We start from the raw sequence: 21146 nt of genomic DNA, 5'->3' as shown, positions 1-21146 counted from the left end.
GGCCGGGCAGGGGCTGCGGGCAGTGCCTGGCCGGGCAGGGGGCGAGCTCAGCCCCCGCCCCACCCCGCCCAGCGGGACCGTCCCGGGGGCAGCCGCGGGGGGGCGTCCCTGAGGGGCCCCAGGCTCACCGGAAGCGGCCGCGCGGCGCCGTCAGCCCCCGCCGGCCACGTCACCGCCGGCACCGCCCGGAAGCGCCCGCCCGAGCCCCGCCCCCCGCGCGCCCGCCGCGTTGCCATGGGGACGGGAGGAGCGGGCCCGGGCGAGCGGGCCCGGGCGAGCGGGCCCGGGCGAGCGGGCCCGGGCGAGCGGGCCCGGGCGAGCGGGCCCGGGCGAGCGGGCCCGGGCGAGCGGGCCCGGGCGAGCGGGCCCGGGCGAGCGGGCGGGAGAAAAGGAGGCCCGGGAGTGACCTGGTCATTCTCCCGTTCCCTGAAAGGAGGCTGCGGCCAGGTGGGGATTGGTCTCTTCTGCCAGGCAACCAGTGGCAGGACAAGAGGGCATAGTCACAAGCTGCGCCAGGGGAGGTTTAGGGTGGACATTAAGAGGAATTCCTTCGTGGAAAGGGTGATTGGACACTGGGATGGGCTGCCCAGGTAGGTGGTGGGGTCACTGTCCCTGGAGGTGTTTAAGGAAGGACTGGACGTGGCACTCAGTGCTGTGATCTGGTTGACACAGTGGTGTTTGGTCTCAGGTTGGACTCTCTGATCTCAGAGGGCTTCTCCAACCTAATTGATTCAGTGATTCTGTGAAATTGGTTGGCACAATCACCCCTACTGCTGGCAGGCCAGGAGCGACCCGAGGAAGCATCGGATGCCAGGGGATGTGGAAGTCAGTCAGTACAACTGTGTGCAAAACCACTGCAGCGCCGTGTGTGCGGCAGGATGGCCAGGCTTCCACGCGTTCCTCTCCTCTGCGATGTGCGTGGGGGCAGTGGTTGGGTGTTCAAATGGTTCTCCTGCCTCCATCATGACAGCACCACCACTGGGAGAATGCTTTGATTTCCCAGAGAAATGTGGTCGCCTTGATGCATTATGTGTCATCTTTTCTAGCTGCTTCTGGCTTCTGAGCAACTGCCAGGCTGCCAAACCCGACTTACTGACGCAGATAAAAAAAAAAACCCACCCCAACATTGTACGCTTTGAACTGAAAACTCCTCCGTGACTAGGAACAGGGACTGGCCCATGGCGATGACCTCTCTTGCTGGCTGAGAGGGTAGTCAGTGTTTGTGGTATGCAGCCCCGTGAGCCTCTTGTCTGCATACATCAAAAAACTGACTGAAGCCACCCACAATGCTGGACTGCAGGGGGAAAGAGTGTGTTGTTAATAATCATTCTGAAGTCCTGGGTCTAAGATGTGATTTATTTATGAAGGGAAGCTGAATGAGAAGTGCAGTCCTTCAGGTGGGAGCTCTCTGAAGAAAAGAGACTGACATTCTGACCTTGGCCACTGATGGGAATTTTACATCAGTGAAGTTCCAGAGCTGCTGAGCCAGACTCTGATCTCTGCACGAAGAGCTTGCTGGGGCTCGGCAGTGCAACAGCACTTGACTGTGGCTGAGGGTGATACAGAGAAGACAGAGCCAGACTCCGAGGGGTTTTGCACAGCTAAAGACCAGAAAAAGGGGCTGCAAGTTGCAGAATGGAATTACAGTGGAACAAAAGGGAAAAGAAAAAAAAAAAGATCACTATGAGGGTGGATAAGCACTGTTACATCAGCCCAGAGAGGGGGTGGCCCTAGAGACAGTGACAATTTAGCTGGACAGATTCTGCGATGCTGCGGTCCTGAGAGAGACCCTGCAAAACAAGCAAAGAGGTCATCCCGCAGAACCCTCCCCAAAGCTGGCAGCTAATACAGAGAGCTGCTTAAGCAAATGGCACACAGGCAGGACTCGAGCCCGCTGTCCGTCCCACGCCCCGGCAGGACTGCTCCGTGCGGCGGGGACCGCGTGTCCCGCGCTGTCCCCGCGCTGTCCCCGCGCCGTGGCCCGGGGGCTTGGCAGGGTGGCCCCGGCCACCGGCTGGGCTCCTTTTCTAAGGAGGGAGCGTCACCGTGTGGTCACTTTCCGAACTGCTGCTGCAGGAGGGGGCCTGGATTCAGGGTTTGCCAAGGCGGGATATTTCTCCTGTTTTACTGCAAAGTGGAAAAAAGAGGCTTTTCACACATATAGGAGAACACTCTAATAATGGGAATCATTTGCTTGCGCCCAAGGGGATTTCTCAGAGCCTTGTGCATTGACTGGGTATCAGACTGGTTAAAAGAAGTTGCAAGACCTCATTTCTCTTGCTGTTCACTTTTGCTACTACAGCTGCAAAGGAGATGGCAGTGAATGTTTCCTTTGCTGGCAGCTCCTGCCATTCACAAGAAAGACAGTAAGCAGAACTCGCCCGAGGTGAAAAACTAGACCTGCTGACACTAACAAGGCCAAAACCTGTAGGTTTGATTGAGCCTTGTTTTGTGCTGCTCCAGTGAAGTGTGTGCGTTGTGCATGTCCTTCAGTACATCCCTGAAGCATCAGCCTTTGTACACGTGTGCTGACTGACCCTGCCTTTTGTGCACAGCTGCCCCAAAGTGTCCAAGATCGATTGGATTCTCTGTGTGAAATGGAGATTGAATCTGCATGTGCCCTAAAGCCATGTCTGTCTCAATAGTAGAAATCCAGCTGATTACCTCCTCCCAAGGGGAAAAGTAATGAATTGCTGATGAAAATGGTTACTTAAAATCCAAAAAAGTAAGATTAGCCAGCATTTTAAAAAATCCCAGGAAGCTGTTCTTTTTCAAGAATAGGTCTGATTAATTGTATCAAGAATTTGAAATGCAGCTTTCTCTTGAAAATTGGGCTCACTGCTTACAGTCTACCAAGATGGCTTCAATCAAGAGGGCTTAGTTTGCACATACAGAGATTTTTTTATCCCAAAGCACACAATCCATGAAAATTCTGAGAATCAAAACTGCCTTCTTCTTGTCTTTCATCACGTGTAATAAGGAGTCTGCTAGCAGATCACACGTTGCATGACTGGTTAGCTTCTTGGCACTCAGATATATTTCTGTGTACTGGGGCTGTGCTGAATCTCATGTTTCTGGCTGCTTTTCTGCTACTGTTTTCAGTGTCAACACAACTAACTTTGGACTAACATCCTTCTTGACTGCTGTCCCTTGAGCCATGTTGTCTGTTTCAGGGGGAACTTTCAGTGAGTAAATGTGGGGATTGTATTCCCTGTCCATCACTGCACAGCCTGCCTGCCCTTTCCCTGCCCCACTTCTGCTGGGTGCTGCGAGCACTTGCAGCAGCCTCTGTCTGGGGCAGGCGGGACATGGCCCTATTGGGGTGGAATAGGGGGCTGCTTTCAGTGGGTGTCTTCATTGTCCTTCCTCTGAAATTTCCTGCATTTAGGATTCTCTGAGGTTTATCCAGAGGGAAGCTGGGGGAAATGGACAAGGCTCTGTGGCAGATACATTGTATTTCCACATGCATCAAGCACGTTTCAGTGCCCCTGGACTTTGTCCCCACAGATTTCTTCTCCCAGTCAAGTAGATAAGTCTCAGGAGTATCTGGTGCAGCTCTATGTAAAGCAGTACTCTATTACCTCTATGAAAGCATTACTTACAAAATCAGTACTTGCAACCTGAAAAACCTTAAAGGCAACTTAAAGCCTAATGGGTTTTCTGAGACCCTGCAGGTGGAAAGCATAAACTCTGGTTTGGCTGATCATTTTTTATTTGTAAGGCAACTTTAAGCCTTTCCAATCCAGGGATATGACTACACTCTGTTGCACAGCCCAGGGACATTACTGGTCTGGCAAGGCGCTATCAAAGCTTGTGGTCCTTGGGATGAGCCCTTGAGATGTTGAGCTCCACAGCAGAATAGCAGCAGGGCATACAGGGGACCACATCTCATGAGCAGTAGCAGAGTGAGGGGTGGGAAACAGGCAGAGACTTGCCCTCATTATGCATGGGTCTAACATGCCCAATTACCCCATCCTCTCCTCACCTCTGCAATGTAAAAGACTGTTGTTGAGAGTGGTCATAATTCATGGCGAACACCCTGCCTCCCCCTTACTCCTTTCACACCCACTGCTCTCCATTTTCCTTCCAGAAAAAAATGTGTCTTTGATGAAATGAAATGGCTCAGTCAAAGAACCCCTCAAATGGTTGGGGACCCCTGCAGTTGGCCACCCTTGCCCACTTCCCAGCTCTATTTCTGGCCGAGTTTGGAGTTTAAGTGGGCTGACCTTGTGCCCTGACTGCCCTGAGGGTCAGTGATGAAAGCGGATGGAGGCTTCACAGTCAGGTCTCTTGTGTGTGACTCTTTTGTTCCCAGGACAAGGGTGTGCAGTGCCTGGGACAGTGCTTAATTGTCTGGGGGCACTGCTTTACCCGTCATGCCCTTCCCCGGGTGGCCCCAGCCCTTCTTGCTCATGCGTGGGAGGGAGGCAGCTTCCCCACTCAGGGTAGGGAGGAGGAAGCAGAGTTTGGATTGCTCAGGATAATTTCTGGCTGTTTATCAATCTGTGTAATAAACTTTGTGGAGTGCCAGAAAGCAGAAAGAGAATTTGAAAAAAAAAATTACTTCCTTGCATTTTGTGACTCCTGTCTGTCACTAGGAATATCTTCCATTATCCTTCTGTGCAGACAGGAGCATCACCTTGTCCCAGCCAGCTCCTGCATCCATCCACTGAGGTCCACAGGATTTACCCTGTCACTGAGACCTCCTCTGCCCTTCTACAGGTGTTTAATGAGGAAAGTCCTGTGTCAGACCTGAGGCATTTGGCTCAGTCCAAGTGGAGGCAAAGGGTTCACACCAGGGAGGGCAGAAACTTTGTGTTGATCTTGTGTGTGTGCAAGCTCAGGGCTGGATATATTGGGACTTCTGGAAAGAAGTATTTTTTTATTTTTTTTTTTTTTTAGATCTGAGCTGGGCATCACACCTGGCACTGCCCTGTAGACATGCAGAGGAGTGGTGGTGTGGGTATGCTTGGGCAGGGGAAGGAAGCTGGACAACCTGTGGGCATGATGATAAAGAACTGAAGGTTTACAAAGCCTTGCCTGGTGGAGGTAGGTCAGCAGAGCTCAGCACAATCATGTAGGAAGTTTTGTACCAGTCAATACCTCTTTGGCTGCCCCCTCAGTATATTTCTTTTCACAACAATCCTTCCTGTGCTTCACATCTTCATTAGAGCTTGAGACTGGGGCAGGAGCCTCCACAGCAGGCCCTCCCCTCTGCCATTTCAGGGAGTAACTGTGCAGAGGAAATGGATAAAAGGAGCCCAGGGTCAGGGTTTAATTACCCCATTGCGTGCAGAGACGAGTGATGGACAGAGACTGTCAGTGGGTCACTGATTAGCTGCCACAGAGCAGCCAGAGGAGTGGGGAAATGTGATGAGCCCCTGGGACAGGCCAGTGTTGGGAAGAGCTGTGAGACATGGAGATGGCAGCTTGTTGTGAGAGACACTTTTTCTTTTAGTTGTTTCCCCAGTCTTTCATCCCACTATTTGTCCCCGGTCCATCAGGAGTCCTGTGGGCTAAAAAGTCTCCTGCTGTGCCATGACTGCTTCACTGGTTAGGGACAAGTTGCTGCTGGGGTGACAGGTCCCCTGGGGGGATGGAGAAGGAGTGTCTCCTGCCAGCTCTGATGATCTCTTGTCTCCCTGTGGCAAGGTGGCAAGGAAGGATGGAGGGGAGAAGGGAAGGACTAATGGGGGAAGGAAAGGAAGAAGGCTGAATGAAATGGCTACTGGCAGGTGAGGTGTAATACAGACAGTGCTCCTCTGTGCAGAAGTGAACTTCTTCAGTGAGATCAGCCCAACAAAAGTGCAAACCAGGCTGCTTGTTTTCAGCCCCACTGCATAACCACTGCCTGCTTGGGACATGGCTGAATGCCTCAGGTAATAAATCTGTCTGGCATCTGTTGGGTCTGGGACTGAGAGAGACCAGTTTTATTCTCTTGGCAGATTTGGTGACCTGGTTTTGTGTAGCAATATGGAGAAGAAGCAAGTTTCAGCAAGTCTTAACTCTTCTGCTCCTAATTCTGCTTCTTTTCTTCCCACACTCATATCAAGCCCTTGTTCCTCATCATGCTGTCTCTGAGCCCAGCCTCCCTTTTCCCACATTTAGAGAACTCAGTCAGCTCATATCCCTGACCCTGCCCTCAAGTCCTGCCATGCAGTGTCACACCTCACACTCAATCTTCTTCCACCAGTCTTGTTACCCTCGGTCTCAAGACTCCTCTTTCTTCTCCTTTTCTCTACAATCCCTATTACACATCCTCTTTTGGAGTTTGACCTTCAATTTCTACCTCCATTCACAGTTGTCCCCCAAGGTCCTGCTTCCTATGTTCACTCTCCCTATCACTCCTACCCTTTCCTCTCCCATTCTTGCTTTTCCTCACTCATCCTTTATCCCTCTTTCCTGTCCCCTTCATCCCTGATCTCCCAGGGTTGTTTGCATGAATAGTTTCTGGAATCATGAGATCACTGTTTTTTTTCTGTCTCTGTCAGTGGGAACATCACATTAAGGAGCATGGATAAGTGACCGGGGGCCATTGGGGTGACTCTGGCACCCCCTCTCCCCACCATCCCTTCCCCCCTCTTCTTCTGTATCAAAGGAAGCTTTGTTGTCCAAATCCAGAAAGAGAAAAGCAGATAAAAAGGCGGAACATGTGATCTCATTGGCTTTATTTAGACACCCAGCTATTCCTCCTCTCTTTTCTTGATTCATGCAAAATTATCTAAGTAAGAATCCATAACCCATCCTTGGGCTTCTCATTTGTGAAAGAGATGGTGGTAGATTCTTTTTTACAAAGGGACTCCAACAGCTGACCTCTTGGTCTGCACAGGGTGCAAAGATGACCCTGATGGGGCTCTCTAGACAGTGTAATGCCTTTGATTACAGTAGTCTTCGCATCAGGAGTGTGGCATCCCAGCATGTGAAGTAGAATTGAAGCAGGGAGAAGCAAAGCCTTTTCCTTAAAGTTTCACCATTGTTTAGTGTAGAATTCCAAGAGTATCCAGCAATGCATTGCTTCATCAGGGGCACTGCTTGGTGGGGAGGTTTAAATTTGCAGCATTAGATGCATAACGTTTGAATTAATGAGCTTCTGGATCTTTCAGGGACTTGTTTTTTTGAGAAGGGCAAAATTCTTCATGTCAAGGTGCTTCAGTTGCCTTTTGTGATGGAGATGATCAGTGTCCTGGCAAGCACCATCTACACAGAGCGACTGTGGGAGCAGTGGAGCACAGCTGAGGTTGCAGGAAGAATCTCTGTGTCTTTGGATTAATTTACATGAATCCAGGAGGCAGGAAAAAGGATTATTATATATTCCTTTGTTGTTACATATTGGATGAGTTTGAGGCTTTCCAGTGAAAGCTGCCCTGCACACTGCCTTCAAAACAGTATGGTTGACTAAGCAAAAATCCTTATTGTGGGCAGAGCCTTATGAATATAAAGAGTTGGTCAGTGCATCATTTTCATGATGTTTTAACCAGCTTGGTTAAAATCCACCAGACAAGAAGTCCTTCTAATATGGGAATATAATGGCCCTTTTATCTATAGTCCATTCCCCTTCTCTACAGGAGTAAAAGTTCTCTGCATAAAGCCTTACATCCACAGCTTTGTATGTGTGTGTGAGAGATGTGGCTAGGGCTGAAATTTAATGATTGTTTCAAGAACCTTCCAAAATACTTAAGACACTAAATGGGAGACGAGTGCAGAAAGCTTGGCAGATGGACACAGGCAGTATATGCCATTTTCATCTAAAGCATGACATGGACTGAGATCGACTCAGGACAAAGGGTGGTCAGAGGAGTGAAGAGGGTCAGTAGAGAAGAAAGGCAAAAGGATTTGCATCAGGTGAGACTGAAGAATTTTATTTTGTTGCAGAACACAGTATCAGTGAAATATATACCCAAATGCTGTGAAAGGAAGGGAGGTGGGAATTTGGCTAAGGAATTGTTTCTGTTGCAGAAAGGTCATTGTAGAAGTTGTGGTGACTTTGGCATCATGTGATCTTTTACATATCTGTGTACGTGTAAGGTGACTCAGTGAAGCAGTATGTGCAAGGAGACTATAGCTGGAAGGAAGCCTGTGGGAATGCCTGAAGTATAATTTCAATGGGGTGTGGGACGACGTGATGTTCATGGGCATTTGCCACAGCTTTTCTGTGGTGGGAGATCATGCCTAAGAAGATTTACAGCAGCAGTGAAGGGAAACTATACAACCCATCCAACAGAGAGTGTTAGCTCCAGCTTACAACCAACTAAATCAGTAAATGTGGAGGCAAGAAAGAGACTCTTTTTGTGCCTCTCGTGTGTTTTAATAAATGCCGAATTCCCATGAAAATCTAGGCTCATCATAGCTGCTGCTTGACTCCTGCCAGTTCTGGGTCCCTATCATTTGATTTTTCTGAAACAGGCACCATGACTCAATTTACAAGATATTTCCATTTGCATGTTGGGCTTATTCAACTTACATATTTGTCTGACTCATTCTTCCCCATCTCTAAGAGAAGCCCAATGGAAGCAGAGGGGCTTTCACATGGATGCTCAAGGTCGCTATCAGATAATAGGTGAAGAAATGTTTGCCATGACCAAGCTATGGTCATTTTTTGCCATTCCTTAGTCACTTGGCAGCCAATGGAGGGAAGAGGCGAGAGCAGGGTGGGGGAGAATAAATGAGACAGAGGGATGAGAACAAAAGATCCTTTTGTGGTACAGAGAGAGAGAAAAGGGAAAGCATCACCAAATGCCCAGAAGCCATGTTTGTAACAAGAGATCTATTCTCTCAGCTACTTGGAAAACAACTTGGAGTAAAAGGCTCTGGTTGAATTAACCCTTCACGGAGGCGATTTACTGAGCATGAAGAGGCATGGCCACGGGAGATGTAATCTGTGTGGTGAGGTAGCAGTCTTGGTTCTTGGGCAATTTAAAACAACGGTTGGTTGTCTATGAAGAGGAGCTAGGGATGATATTGGGTGGTTTGACCATACTCAAGTTTTAAAACGCCAGATATCCTTTTTTCATTGGAGCTTTGGTTTTGGAAGAGATCACCAGAGGGGTGATCTCTGCAGCATATGAGGTGATGACTTTTCTATTGATGTTTTTCCTAGGGATGCTATGGAGTAAGGAAAACACCACCCCTAAAATATATGGCTTACTGCATCATAATCTTGTCCCATCACAGCCTCTGTGAATTCAGGTTCTATTGCTGGCCTTCAAAAACTCTCTCCTTACACATTGTGTCTCTCTTGCTCATGTCTTGGTTCTCCCTTTGATTGAGAAAATTAGGGGAATTTGGGGTTCTCTGTACAAACTAATTGAAAGCATGCCAAATCATCCATTTCCAAAGAAACAACCATCTTTAATTCATTGTCACCTCCCTCCCTTAGCCTCCTCCACATTACTTATATAGAATTTTCCTCTTTAATTGAGTGGATCTTTGGGTGAAAAGAGACTCCGGGCTGGTGGTACCAGAAAAAAGCTCCACTCAAGGAAAGAGAACATGCACCTATTTGAAGATAAACAAGGGATATCAGCATATGCTGTGTAAGTTTGACTGCGAGCTTGTTTCTGGGTACTCTAAAGGAGCGAGACAGACAGATCTCAAAAAAGGCTTCTTCTCCTCATTACAGTGCAGGAGGGACAGCACCCTGCCTCTGGAGCCTCCTAATACAGTGCCAGGCAAAGGGATGCCAAGAGCAGTGGAAAGCTATTTCTCCTGTCTGCTTCATCATCTCACCAGCTCAGGAGCAGTGTTCTCCCATCATGGGTCACCCATCCCCCTGGCCTGATGGTGCATATGGGGAGGATGCAGTGGGTGCCCCTGGATCCCGTGGTCAGGTGGGCTGCCAAGCAGATGTGAGATGCAAACAGCCTTACAACTGTGCTTTCGTAAATAAGCCATCACATGGGACTCGTGCATGTCTGTTAGAGCAGCAGTTTGAAAACCAGGAAAATCATGTGGCAACAGAAGTCCGCAGGCTCCCAGCCCTCCCCCACACCCTGACATTCTTGCTCCCTTTCATTTCTATCTCTCTCTCTCTCTCTCTCTCTTACTGAGGTGGTAACCTCAAAAGCTGAGTTAGTGAGAGTTTTGCCCCCACTAAACTCATCCAGGGCTTTGGGGTATTTGTGTTGGCACTTGGTGTTGGCGCTCAACCTACTTGTGCTACTCAGGCCACCTGTGATGTGTGATGTCCCCTGCAAGCCTGCCAGGGGAATTTGCAAACTCAATCTCCTAAAGGGATCGAAGGACATTTACCCAGAGGGGATGTTAAATATGATTAAACCCATTGCTCAATGGGATTTTCACTATTGCAGGTGAGTCTGGCAGAAATTGTCTTTTTCTTGGCAGTATGATTTTAACACCTGATGCGCACTTACTGGAGTTACTTGTAAAGTCAAAAGAGAGAGTTCTGGAGTTCATAAACTAAAAAACCTTGAACTTCTCCACTGCTGCTTCATATAACTCATTCACAGTAGCACAGCAAAGCAGGAGTTTCAGAACATTGAGACCTCAGCTGAGCTAAGAGCAGGTGGTGTTCTGTGAACAAAAAATGCTACTACATTGTCAGTTAATGCAGGTCTTTGAGCCTTGGCTCCACTCATGGCCTCCTATTGTAACTGCGGTCTTAGGTGTATATGCCAACCAGCCTTGCTGAGTGCAAAGAACTCAGAGCCAGGAAGGAACTGAGGGATTTATTGATCTGTGCCAGGTGAGGCTCTACCTGTCCCATTGTCCTAGCACTTGGGTGCTGTTGTTGATTACACCTTCTTCTGCCATACATTCCTCTAGCTATCATTTCCTCTAAGCTGGCTTTTCCTAGCTTAGAAGCTCAGGATCTGAGTCTACAGTTCATAAGATCTTTACTTTTTCTTGAATTATGCATTCCTCCCAGTGCACCTCTCCTCTCCTCTCCTCTCCTCTCCTCTCCTCTCCTCTCCTCTCCTCTCCTCTCCTCTCCTCTCCTCTCCTCTCCTCTCCTCTCCTCTCCTCTCCTCTCCTCTCCTCTCCTCTCCTCTCCTCTCCTCTCCTCTCCTCTCCTCTCCTCTCCTCTCCTCTCCTCTCCTCTCCTCTCCTCTCCTCTCCTCTCCTCTCCTCTCCTCTCCTCTCCTCTCCTCTCCTCTCCTCTCCTCTCCTCTCCTCTCCTCTCCTCTCCTCTCCTCTCCTCTCCTCTCCTCTCCTCTCCTCTCCTCTCCTCTCCTCTCCTCTCCTCTCCTCTCCTCTCCTCTCCTCTCCTCTCCTCTCCTCTCCTCTCCTCTCCTCTCCTCTCCTCTCCTCTCCTCGTTAGCTGCTTTAGGCTGTGTTGAATTTTGATCTGAAAATGGGACTAGTTTGGACAGAGTTAAATATTTACAGCAGATGGGAGTGGGCTTGATCGTAAAAGTTTGCTTCAATGCAGTGCTGCTTAACTGGTGTGAGTAATTTCACTATTCATGATTTAAAAGCCCTGTTTCTCTTATATCAGAACCTGTCACCCCACTTGGCAAGGTGTTTGCTGGACCAGCTTTCTATGGATAGGAAAAAGATTATTCAGCAAATGCTGAAATGAGATTCCCAAAAAGCTGACAAAAATCTTTAGTTCCTCAGTGTCCAGATGCTCCAGGCTATCTCCTTCTCCACGACCTGTGAATGATTCATAGCAGAACATCTGCATCTTCTTCACAATTCGATCCACCAGGCCAAATCTGTTCATCACTCAGCATCTTAGCCCTAAAGAGGAAAATCATCCTGTCTGAGAAATTCCCTAGCCAGGAATCATAGAATCATAGAATCGTAGAATCATAGAATCATAGAATCATAGAATCATAGAATCATAGAATCATAGAATCATAGAATCATAGAATCATAGAATCATAGAATCATAGAATCATAGAATGGTGTGATCTGGAAGAGACATTAAAGGTCATCTAGTTCCACCCCCCTTGCCATGGGCAGGGATGCCACCCACTAGACCACGTTGCTCAAAGTCCATTTAACCTGACCATAAACAGTTTCCAGGGGTGGGCAGGGATGGCAACCAGTGTTTGAAATGAGAAAACAGGACCTGAAAACCTCTTACAGGATTTATATTTTGACTAGGTTTTCTTGAAAGAACAAAATCTCAACTTTCATCCAGTCTAATATAGTGTGTGTAAGACATTGCCATAGTGTTACTTATCAAGGGAATAAAAATACTTTGACACAGGATTAAACCCTAAATAAAGGAAAATTAAGACTGTTTACAAATAAACGATATCTCAACATAAAAGTTTCTACCTGGAGAGTCTGGCAAGTCAGTCTAGGCTATAGTGCTGCCAAATCCTTTCCCTCTGCACTTGTTCTGTCTCTGCTTTAAAAAAAAAAAACCAACAACAAAGCAGAAAGAAATGTGTAGTGACGGGTAGGAGACGTTGTGGTCCCGGGGAGAAGCAGAGCCCCATCTCCTTACACAGCTAGCAGGGAGTGGAGCAGGAGAGAGGAGGGTAGCACAGTGCTGTACAGCTGCAGGGCTGCTCACAACAGGGCAGAGCTCCCAGAGAATGTGCTCTTTGTTCCCTGCCTTTAAAGGGTAAGAGAAACACTTATGCATGGCAAATTAGCCCAAAAATGTATTTCTCTAAAACACCCGATTGTCTGGCCAGCTCTGCAGCTGCAGGGAAGTTCCAGAGAGAGAAGGGGGAGGCGGCGGGGAAGGAGGAGGGAGGCAGGGAAGGAGGATATTGATGGCCGGGATAGGGGGGGGCAAGGCAAGATGATTGTGCGAATGAGGGAGAAATTCTCATGCCACCATTCAAATGGAGCTGACCAGTGAGCCAGGGGACTCCTGACAGAGGGGCCACGTTGGTGGTCAGGGGACCACGATGTCTCCTGGGGGCAGGAAGAAGAAGGGACACAGACAGCTGTGCTGTGGACAGCGTGGGAGCAGGCACTGGTGCAGCCGGCGGTGCCGGGGAGTCCTGCCACCCGGCAGGTTCAGCTGTGCCATCTGGGCCAGGATGCTCCGCGAGCAGTGCCATGCTCCTCTAGTCACCGTGTCACGCGTGCCGGGGGGCTGTGACTCCTCTCCTGCTCCCCAGAAAAGTGCACAGGGTTCGACTGTCTTCGAGGAGCAGGGCCCGTGCTCTTCCCAAGAGGTGGCACTTGGGTTTAAAACATCCCAAATGTACCTCTTGATTAGGAAAATCTGGGCTTGTTAAGAATTGCCAGCTTAATGCTGTTACCCATGTAAAAACTCACAGATCATTGCTGGCAGAAAAGTGATTTCTTGAACTTCCCTGGAGTTTGGGAAGCAGAACCTAGTGATAAGATTCTTGACAACGGCTTGGACTCTGAAGTTCATGGTGAGTGCCACAGTCTTCTCCCTGCCCTGAGGGATGCCACTGAAAGCAGTCAGTCCTACCCTGAGCATAGCTGATACCTCAGAGTCCAGGGACTGTCTCCCACATGGTCTGGGATGAGACATCCTCTTCACGTGCGTGTATTTATTTTAATTTCCATTACCTGCTGACATGGAAAGAGAGGTGGACCCTGCTGCAAACTACGGCCCTTTGCAGGCACAGCCTCGAGGCAACCTGACTTGTCCTCACCACTGCTGACTGAATGCTTCTGGGGACATCTGCAGAGTGATCAAGATGCTGCCTGCAGAGGAAGCAGCTCAGGCTAGGCTTTGCCTTTGAGGAGTGCACTCAGGGGTGCACTTGCCTGCAGAAATCCAGGTCCCAGTGCTCTTTCCTTTCCTCCACATGCCATGGCCTATTTTGGGCAGACACTAACTTCTTCAAAGTCACCAGTTCCACCTGCTGTGAGGGCTGGTGGGACTGGGAGGTAGCCTTAGGTTAGACTGCCCATGAGAAAAGAGAGAGACATAAGAATGTCAGGTGGGATTTGGATTCAATATATTCCCACGACTGTCGAGCTCAGGTGTAGGATTGATGTTTCCCCCAGTTCAAGCTGGTCCAAGAAAACTGTACTCTGTTTCCAGGTTGCTGTTATACTCATGTGACCAAATGTTTTTAAGGAAAGCCCTGTAACTCTTTGGGCTTGTAATCCAGAAGTCCTATAAAGTCACTTCTCACTCGATTGGAGGACACAAAGGACAAGTGGATCTGGATGATTTATCTGAACAAGAAGTGATTTTGACTGATGCTGAGAATTATTCACAGAATCACAAAATGGGTCAGGCTGAAAGGGACAACAGGGGGTCATCTGGACCAGCCTCCCTGCACAAGCAGGGTCATCCTAGAGGACATGGCACAGGATTGTGTCCAGACAATTCTGGAGTGTGAGGGAAACTCCACAACCTCCCTTGGCAGCCAGTTCCAGTGCATGGTCACCTGCACAGTAAAGAAATTCTTCCTCATATTCAGGTGGAACTTCCTGTGCATCAGTTTCTGCCCATTCCTTCTGGTCCAGTTGCTTGGACAATTCATGCCTTGAATCTTGCCTGTCCGTTTTTTCTTTTCAGAAAGATGCTTCTTGTTTCATGAAGATGCTTTCGTTAACACTAGGTATGGAAGTAACTGCTGGATGCAGAGCAGGATCTGACTGAGGGAAGCCAGAATCCAGTTTGAGAATTTCCTACAGTGGAGAAGCTCATTTTCTTGAAGAGGTGTGATGAGCAGAGGAGGAGATGGGGAGCTGAACCATGAATGGCTCACGAAATGAAGGGTTGAGAAGCTTCTGGCAGCTAGTATAATCCTGTCATCACTACCTTGCACATTTCTTTATGGCCAATTCACTCATTTTATGTTTACATGGGAGAAGGGAGGATGAAAAATGTTAACTTTAATCAAGTCAGCAATCCGTCTTGGCTTTGATACTCTTCATTTTCCACTCAGGTGAAAGATTCTTCTGCATGTACTGACATATATCCCTGTGATGAGGGGGATCTGTCCTGTTCTCTCCTCCCCTCTCAAACCTTTGCATCCCTGCCACTCCTCATACGTCCCTCTAGAAACACGCTGAACTGCCACCACACAAACTTCTGTGACCATGTTCCATGAACTTAAGCTTAATTTCTAAGGCCACAAAGCTACAGTGGTGCCAGTGCTGGGTGTCAGGGATTGGCACCTTCAGGGACTGGGTGACACAGACTGATGGCTGAGTTCTGAGATCACTTGTGCCAAGGTGGGACCCAGGGAAGGCAGGAATCCAAGCATGCTCCACCACTTTGTGGAGATCCTGAGACCTTCCAGTTATGGCAAGGATGTGGCATCATTGGGTGGGCATGACTGGTACCAGGGAAGCATTTATTGGTAAATAATTTGCTAAGAAATGGGATTTCAAGGGAATGAAGTTGCAAATTCAGACAATTCAACAAACACTTTTGACTGGAAAGTGAGTGTGGGAGACGGATTTTTAAAATATCAAAACATTTCATTTCAAGGCAATCTTCCTGAATTATTCTTTTCTACATGCCAAAATGCTGTGAATGGACATTTTCAAAGTGAATTTCTGACATTTTGTTTCAAGCCAGCATTTTGCATTTAAAACTTGACCCAGGCTGAAAGATGAGAGGTCAATCACAAGACCCTAAAACAATGAAATAAAACTTGCTATTTAAAGTTCAGAATAATGTCTCAATCTCTGAGTTATGCCATCTGAAATAAAAACTAAAAATCACCATAGAGCTCCTATGCATGTTCAGATCAACATGGCCCTACCTGACACCTCTGAAGAGATGGAGTCACTGGAGCAGAAACAGTATGGTTGGGATAAAACCAGCCAGTAGTGTCCTGAAATGAACTGAAATATGCTCTTATGCATCCCAGACAGAATTTCACTCTTCTATCGATAAATTTCACTTTGATCTCAATGAGGCTCTTTATGGAGGGATGTGCTCCTCTTAGGGATGTTTGCAGCCCTTCAGCTCCATTGGTAGCAACAGGCAGAGCAATGATGGGCAAAGCCCCTGTGCCTATGGCAGTTTTACTCTGCTGGCAATTACCTTTAAGCAAATTGGCAACCAAAGTGTTTTCATTTCCCATCAATCCCTGGGAGCACTGTCCCACTGATCTCCATGAAAACCAGTGAAGTTGCTCATGAGCATGTGCCCATAGGCAGCTCCAGGGAAAAATACCAAACATAAGCAAAGTCTGGGTGCAAGAAAATCCCTGCTAATTTGGGAGGTGGTCCTACTGCTTATAATGGGTGGGTATGTTGGGGGACGACAACCAAGCAGGGTGAAGGACTCTAACAGTGTTTTGAGAAGATGCTGTACCCCCCAGCTGCCTCTTCTGTACAAAGGTTCAGTCTCAAGGGACGTGAGGATTAGCTTTCCTCGCCAGCCCCAACTCCTCACTCCCGCTACCCCGTCCTCCCTGCCATGAGCACGTGGTCCCAGCTGGCCATGAATAGAGTTGGCACGGGTGGGTCCAGCCTGAGCCGCTGGGGCTCACGACTCCCGACCTGAATAAGCAGCATAAAGGCACAGAGCAGCCCCGTCGCGGCTCTGTCCTGACCCATCCTCCCCAGCTGCAACAGCATCCGCTGTGGGCCCAGACCGGCCATTCTTATCGAGTCTTTCTGTGCAGTTTGACTTTCTCTCCCTCTCTCATCTCCCCCCCTCTACACCCTTGCCTTTTTTTTTTTTTTTTAATCCCCCTTTTTCGAACATATCATTACAGGAGCAACAAAAAAGATGGGACAATACAGCCATTGATGAAGTGCTCTCGTCCTCCAGTCCCGATCCCCCCCACTCCCTCCCTCCCCTTCTCTGGTGCGTGCCAACACTCTTTCCACCCGCCCAGGGCTGGAGCCAGCGCCAAACAACCTCTGCTAATAAACAAGAGGAACCAGATAAACCAGGAACACAATAGAGGGATTTGTTGCACTTTAGTGGTGGTGGGAACAATGTCAACTCCGTGGCGCAGCTGCGTGGACCCCCTCCCATCCTCTCCCCCCAATGCCTTGTGCCCCCCGCTTACTTGCAGCCCAACACTGTGATTTATGAAAGGCCAAAGGTCAGTGTGCATTAAAGGGCTTCTTTCTTGCATCATTTATTAACCCCTCTATGACAAGGCGCACTCATTGTGGCAGTGGTGGTGGCACAGGGAGCAGGGCACAGGCAGAGTCCATCCCAGTGGCACCATGTATCTCCCAGAGGATGCTGAGACACAGGCTTGTGCTTAAGCCTGGTTTTACACTGACCTGGTGCTGGAGGGAGGAGGGGAGGCTTTGATGAGATATGTTTTGGCCAGCAAATACAACTCATGACTCCAGCACAGCTCTGTTTTCACAGCACGCAGGTCACCGTCTGCCTGACCTATGCTTGCTGCCAGGCTGGTGAGCTCAGGTTGTTGTCCATGCTGTGGCCGTGGACAACAGAGCTGACCTGAAGGGGTACCCTGAAGGTGCTGTACTTCACATGGCAGAGTTGACCATTTTGCATCACCAGAGCCTTAAGTCACCCCGTGCTACCAGGTGTTGTCACATGGGCTGCCCATGATGCAGCTGGGCAGAGAGAAGACAGGGGGTCATGGAAGAGGATGAATCACTCCAAGGTCTCCTTCTCAGGAAAGTAAAGATGTGTCCAAAATCTCTCTTTTGCTCACCAGAGCTGTTTTCCATTACAAGCAAAGCTGCCGTGTCATCATGCAATATTTTCAAGCCTTCCTGTGTAGCCATGAAGCAACATGGTAAAACAGCAGCATAACAAATCCTTAGCCTGATCTTTTTCTCCTGAAATTGCAGTGACCAGGTGAGTTTGAATGAGCCATTGCAGCGGCAAAAGCTTCAGCACAGAACTTTGAGCCCTGAGTTACAGCCCCTGGCTGTGTTTGAGTGTTCCCTGGGGACCCTCTTCATGGGCAAGCTTGCTTGGGAGGACAACAACATTGCCATCACAGGCTGGGGGTGGTGAGACAGCCCTGGAAAGGGGATGCCTGCTGCAGTTCACATCCACTGTGAGAGCAGTGGGGCTGTGTTGGCCCCTGGTTGCCTGGCCCCTCTGTCTGGGCTCAGCAGAGGGGAGGCTGTGTTGGTGGGTTGGAATATCTCACCCCTCCCTGGATGAAGGGATGGGTAACAAGGGACAAGCTTGGGAGCCCTTTGAATATGGGTGTCAGGGTGAACCCCTGCACAGGGCAGAGGGGACATGGACACTGGGGTGAAGAGGAAGATGGTCCCGCTGCCCAAATGCTGGCTGGTAACTCTGGTTACCAGCCAAACTGCTCCTGCCCTAGCTCTGGTGCCTTGAGGCCGTGCTCCCTCACTCATTCTCCCTCACATTCCTCTGGGAGCTGATCAGGGCTTGAATGACACCCCAGATGACTCTTTGCTATTAATTCCTGTGAACAGAAAGGGCTCCTTGTTCTCCCAGTCCTACTCTCTGGAGGAATTACAGGGGCCAAGGCAGCAGGCTGAAGCCTTCCCGACTTAACCCTTCCCCCGGCTCCCCAGGAGCCTCCCTGCATCCAGGGGACTAGCAGAGGTGAAGATCACCCTGGAGCCAACTTGACCACCACAGAATGAGCCCACTGGGGTCACTCAGCACTGCTACAGACACAGGTCCCATTGGGAGGATCCCCTTTTCTGGTTGTTCTGCCCAATCCTGTACAACTCCCTCCTTTTCCCCTCTAAGCATCTCTCATCTGGTGTGCAGACCAAGAGCATCCAGCTCCCTCCATTACATAACACTGGATATGCCAGACTCCATCCAAGAACAGGCAACCTGGTCTTTCTCCCCCAGCTCTACCCCTTCAGTGCAGGCTTTTTGGGGTTAGCCCTTTGGAAGTACACCTGTCCTCTCCAGCAGGCGATGCAGGGGTTAACAGCCAGGCAGGTTCTGTGCCATCTATCAAAGCAGGTAGCAGACAGACATGCTTGCCCCATTCCTCTTTGATCTTCTCAGACCTGAGTAATGCAGGAAAATTGTCCCGTTTAGCCATCACAGGTCCTTGCTATGCCCATGAAACATTAGACTGGCCAAGATGACAGGCCAGGAGCTGCCTGGGGTCTTTGCAATGTTCAGAGATTATTCTCCTCCCTACTTTCCACAAAGTTTTCCCTACACCTTCTCTCTGGAGCAGCGGCACTGTAATCCACTGCTTTAGAACAAAAAAATGCAGCTGAGCAAAGTCTGCTTTGGCCACATCAAGGCCATATGCCAGTGGCAGCAACACTGTGGTGTGCTGCACTTGTGGCATCCCACACCATCCCTTGGAGAGAGAACAGGTTTTACTCCTGCTCTGGAGCCAGGTGGGACTCTTGGAACCACATCCCAGACCCAGTCCCCAGAGAACTTCCTGAGGACTCCCACCCCCTCCTGAGGTGATGGGAGTGCAGAGTTATGCAGCAACCAGCACCATCCAGGCTTTGTTGCCCATACAGAATGATAATCCTGGAGGAGGGCAGTCACTGTGACATTTCTTTAGCTGCCTGCACAGGACGCTGGGTTGTCAAACAGCCCAGTCCACCAGTAAACAACTCCAGGCACTGCCTGGTTTGTGTTCCCCCTGACATCCCATGGCAAAAGTTCCTGTACAGCTGTCCTGTAACCACATGGTTGCTGTATGGTGCTGCCAAAACCCAGGCAGGGCCGCAGGCAGCTCTTTGCATTTCCCAACTGACCCATACCACTTCCTTTCTCCTCAGGCTGCATCACAAACAAACAGTTCATCAATGCCCACAACTGGAACCTCAGAGGCACCTGGAAGGGTCTGAGACAAACAGGGTCTTTGGCCAAGAACAGTGAGGGGTGATGAAGATCAGAGCCCAGCAGCGGATTCTGTGCCCAGCTCTCAGTTGGGAGGCTGCCTGTGGCACAAGGCAAATCAAAGGGCATTTTGGAAATTGTGGCAGATACAGAATTGAGGAGGGTGACACAAACATGGCCTTCAGAGACCCTCTGCTTCTCTTGTTCATGGACAAGCCTTGAAAATTACCTGCACTCTGGGAGCCTGGGAGAGTGGTCATGACATTGGGTGGGAGAGGAATTTGGAGATAAGGGCATGAGGAAGTGGTGGAGATGGGGCTGGGCTTGGGTGCTCCAGCAAAGGGTACGACCTGGTCCTGATCTCTCTCAGGCTGTCATCAGTCATTTCCCGTGATATCTCACGAGTCAGACCATCTGCAGACTCACAGGTTTTCCAGACATTATAGTGATCTTTCTCTTTGCTCCTCCCTGCTTTTTCTCAGAGCATCACACTTATGCAATCATCAAATAAAAAGGGTATCACTTTGAAACCTTTCTAGTTTATCCAATTTTCTCATGACTTCCTCTGTGGGTGGTCAAATGGTCACCTGGCCACTAGCTTCCACTTGCCCCCAGGGTTGAATAATGAGCTTCCCAGCTATCCCACGGCCATGATGATGAGGTGTAGTAAGGCCCAGTGCATCTTCATACAGAAAGGGATGTGCAGTCCTCACTGAGGATGTCGGGTACACTATTTCTGACTGGGACAGCAAGACTTCCAACATGGGGCAGCTGTCCCTGACATCATCAACCCTCCCATGACCATCTGGGTTGCTTGGTCCTCTGCCCCCATCTTTCTCCCTCACCGTCAGGGAGACAGACCCCCTTTCCAGTAGGAGGGCTGTCCCCCTCCTCAGCAAGCCATGCCAGGCAGCAGCAAGCTTCATACTGACAATGATGCAAATCCCACTTAGGAGAGAGGGCAGGTCAAGGGTTTGGCTTTGGTGTGAGAAACCTACTTTCCCTCCCTGACATGACGTTGGTATAGCTATTCCCTGCCCTTCCCACAGCATCACAGGGGGGATACAGCCACAGCAAATCCACACCAATCTGCCTGGCACAGGCAAGAAGGCAGCAGGAGCAGAACCCACTCCCACGCCCCAATCCCAAAGCTTGTCCCCCCACCCCCACTCCCAGCCACCTGTCCCTCATTGTCTCACGTGCCCACCTTCACATGAAGGGCATTTTGCAAAGAGGAGGTGGTGCCCGCTCATCCATTCCAGTGCCTGTCCCCATCCCGGCCACCGCCGCCGCCTCAGCTCCTCCTAGCCCGGGCTTCCTCTCCCGTCTTTGGGTCTGGAGCAAGCTGGACGCTCTTAAAAAGCTTTTTATGTGCGTGCGTGTGTGTGCGCGAGTGTGTGTTAATCACATGATTGTCATTCACCTGTATCCTGAACAAAGACCGTGCACTGTTTAAGGCCCAAAGAAGAAAGCCAGAAGGGGAAGGGGGGGGTGGGTTGTTGGGAAAACTGAAGGGGCCGTT

At 49.5% G+C, this 21146-nt stretch overlaps 1 protein-coding gene across 2 annotated transcripts in view; it reads right to left on the bottom strand.

Annotated features, from left to right (window-relative positions):
* The window catches only part of LOC131591706 (PRKCA-binding protein), a 30181-nt gene extending 9330 nt beyond the window's left edge, over window positions 1-20851 (bottom strand). Inside the window, exon 1 of one of the 2 annotated variants that reach the window (XM_058862664.1) lies at window positions 20832-20851. The gene's annotated coding sequence lies outside the window, so the exon portion shown is untranslated. Of the gene's footprint in view, window positions 1-128; window positions 199-20831 lie in introns of those variants that run through there. The other variant, XM_058862661.1, reaches the window with a different exon arrangement.
* Between the last annotated feature and the right edge of the window lie 295 nt (window positions 20852-21146).

This window comes from Poecile atricapillus, chromosome W (genome assembly GCF_030490865.1).
Source record: "Poecile atricapillus isolate bPoeAtr1 chromosome W, bPoeAtr1.hap1, whole genome shotgun sequence".
Classification (NCBI taxonomy): Eukaryota; Metazoa; Chordata; class Aves; order Passeriformes; family Paridae; genus Poecile; species Poecile atricapillus.
Note: the sequence above shows the minus strand (reverse complement) of the source record. Positions and strands in the feature narration are given on the sequence as shown.